Source organism: Mandrillus leucophaeus, unplaced genomic scaffold, assembly GCF_000951045.1.
Source record: "Mandrillus leucophaeus isolate KB7577 unplaced genomic scaffold, Mleu.le_1.0 Scaffold129, whole genome shotgun sequence".
NCBI classification, from domain to species: Eukaryota; Metazoa; Chordata; class Mammalia; order Primates; family Cercopithecidae; genus Mandrillus; species Mandrillus leucophaeus.
In genome coordinates this window covers 2,985,607-2,988,883 of record NW_012101243.1, presented here as the reverse complement: position 1 = coordinate 2,988,883, position 3,277 = coordinate 2,985,607, and the positions used below count along the sequence as shown (strand labels likewise).

Here is a 3,277-nt window from a genome sequence, read left to right as displayed (position 1 = left end):
GGACTACAGGCACCTGCCACCATGCCCGGCTAATTTTTTGTATTTTTAGTAGAGAGGGAGTTTCATCATGTTAGCCAGGATGATCTCGATCTGCTGACCTCGTGATCCACTTGCCTCAGCCTCCCAAAGTGCTGGGATTACAGGCGTGAGCCACTGCGCCCAGCAATAGCATTCTTTTAATTTTGAGTTTATCTGATGTTTTCCCACCTGCCCTTATTAATTTTGATCACTCCATTGAGATATTTCCATACTTTACCCTTATAACTAATAAGCAATCTGTAGGGGAAATAGTTTAAGAAGATGCATATATCTTGCATGTATTGATGATTCTTACTTGAATCAATTCTTACTATGATGGTTGCAAAATTAAGATTTTCCAACTCCAGCACTGCTTTTGAGTGAGTGTAGGACTCACCAGTCAGCGCTTGGCACACTACTATAAGCAAGAATCCTCCTAGAATGTTTATCCCCTCCAAAACCCACTTTAAACTTAGTTGCCATTGTAACAGCGTCAAGAGGTGAGACCTTTAAGAGGTGATTAGGCCATGAGGGCTCCACCCTTGTGAATAGACTAATGCTGCTATCATTATTGCAAGGTGGGTTCACCCTTCTTGCTCCTTCTCCTCCACCATTTCTTTATCCTTCTGCTATGTGATGCCTTCTACCATGTTATGACAGAGCAAAAAGTCCCTCACCAGATGCCAGCCCTTCTATCTTGGACTTGCCAGCCTCCAGAACTGTGAACTAATAACTTTCTTTTCATTATAAATTACCTAGTCTGTGGTATTCTTTTATAGCAGCACAAAACAGTCTAAGACAGAAAGTTGATGCCAGAGAGTGGAGTGTTGCTATAACCAACACCTGAAAAATGTGAAAGTGGCTTTGGAATTGAGTCATAGGTAGAGACTGGGACAGTTTTGAAGTGAATACTGAAAAAGTCTGTATTGCCATGAACAGAACATTAAGGGCAATTCTGCTGAGGGTTCAGAAAAAGAGGACAGCTATAGAGAAAGTCTGAAACTTCTTAGCAATTACCCAAGTGATTTTGATCAGAATGTTGTTAGACATATGGACAGCAACAGCAATTCTGATGAGGCTGAGGCAGAAGAATCACTTGAACCTGGGAGGTGGAGGTTGCAGTGAGCAGAGGTTGCAGTGAGCAACCTCCAGCCTGAGCGACAAGAGCAAAACTCCATCCCAAAAAAATAAAGATTTTCTCTGTCTTCATACATGTCTGCTTCCCCTTTGACCTTCTCTATCAAGTTATGACACAGCACAAAAATCCTTGCCAGAAGTCAGGGCCATGTCCTTGAACTTCCCTGCCTGCAGAACTATGAGCTAAATAAACATCTTTTCTTACATGAAAACAAAATTTTTAAGTAAAATAAAAATAAATAAACTTATTTTCTTTATAAATTACTCAGTCTTGGATATTCTGCTATAGCAATACTGAGAGGACTAAAATGGATAGTTTTGCTTGTTCTAGAACTTAATATAAATGGAAACATACATTATGTATTATTGTGATCTGTCTCATTTTACTCAACATAATGCTTTTGAAATTCATCCATGTTGTTACTTATATCAGTAGTTCATTCTTATCAGTTATAATATTTCGTTGTATACCACCATTTATTTATCCATTTTCCTATTGATAATCATTTAGATTGTTTCCAGTTTTGAGCTATTATGAATAGTGTTTCTGTGAACATTATTGTTCAAGTATTTTTGTGGACATGCATTTTGTTTCTCTTGGGTAAATATGTAGGAATGAAATTGCTGACCATAGGATAGGTATATATTTAACTGTATAAGAAACTGCCATTCAAGACCAGCCTGGGCAACATAGCAAGACCCCATCTCTATAAAAAGAAAAAATAGCCAGATAAGGCGATGGCACCTGTAGGCCTAGCTACTCAGGTGGCTGAGGTGAGAGGATCAGTTGAGCCCAGGAGATTAAGCTTACAGTGAGCTATGATCATGCTACTGTACTCCAGCCTGGGTGACAGAGCAAGAGCCTGTCTCCAAACAAAACACACTAAAAAGCCCTGCCAGTTCTCTAAAGTATTTGTACCATTTTATGTTCCTATGAGAGCTCCGGTTGCTTTACATCTTTGCCAATATTTGGTATTGTTTGCCTTTTATATTTTAGCCAGTCTAGTGGTATCATATTGAGGTTTTAATTTACATTTGTCTTAAGACCAAGAAGACTGGCATTTTTTTTTTCATATCCTTATTGACCATTTGTTTATGATTTGTGAAGTGTCCAAGTCTTTTGCTTATTTTTCAGCTGGCCCATTTATGTTTTATTATTGACTTGTTGTTTATATGCTCTATGCTCTTTTGCCAGATACATATATTAGAGGAACTTTCTCCTATTTCTTTCTTTCTTTTTTTTTTTTTTTTGATTTCACTACGTAAAATTTATATATATATAAAAAATAAAACACTGGAGCCTAAAACCATTCTCTTTTGTAGAATACATATTGGCATTGAAACAGTTTAAACAAATGAAATGTCTATCTATAAAAACTTAGTTTTGTTTATTGTATTCCCCGCATACTTTATGTGTCTTCACACATAAAGAAAATTTTCAAACGTTTTATATTCAGCAATTTTTTTAAAAGTACAGTTTTCCACTGCTGTGGTCTTTATAAAGGACTTTACTTAAATTTTCAAATAAAAAAGAATTAAGGTTCTAGGATAACTCTGTGTCTTTTAAGAGCATCTTTATACAGAACAATTTGGACCAGCATGCAGGCAACTTCTTTTGTTGATACATACCTGTATTAGGAAAATTACACCCATTTTACAGAAAAATCCCAAAACATATACTGCAATAAGCTCAAAACAATGTGAAAAAGACCAGTGTGAATGGCACACAAAAATCGCTTCTTTATAAATTAACTGGAATTCCTCATCATGAAGTAGACACAGGGAAATCCAGTACTTACGGCTTTGCTCTCTGGAAGAACACCTTTAAGAAATTTTTTTTCTTTTTTTTTTTTTTTTTCTTTTTTTTTTTTTTTTGAGACAGAGTCTCACTCTGTCACCCACGCTGGAGTACAGTGGCGCAATCTCGGCTCACTGCAAGCTCTGCCCCCTGGGCTCATGCCATTCTCCTGCCTCAGCCTCCCAAGTAGCTGGGGACTATAGGCGCCCGCTACCACGCCCGGCTAATTTTTTGTATATTTAATAGAGACAGGGTTTCACCATGTTAGCCAGGATGGTCTTGATCTCCTGACCTCATGATCCACCCGCCTCGGCCTCCCAAAGT

At 37.7% G+C, this 3,277-nt stretch overlaps 1 protein-coding gene across 1 annotated transcript in view; it reads left to right on the top strand.

Annotated features, from left to right (window-relative positions):
• ASIP (agouti signaling protein) overlaps positions 1 to 3,277 on the top strand; it is a 98,536-nt gene that overhangs the window by 32,616 nt on the left and 62,643 nt on the right. The gene's annotated exons all lie outside the window — the stretch shown is intronic.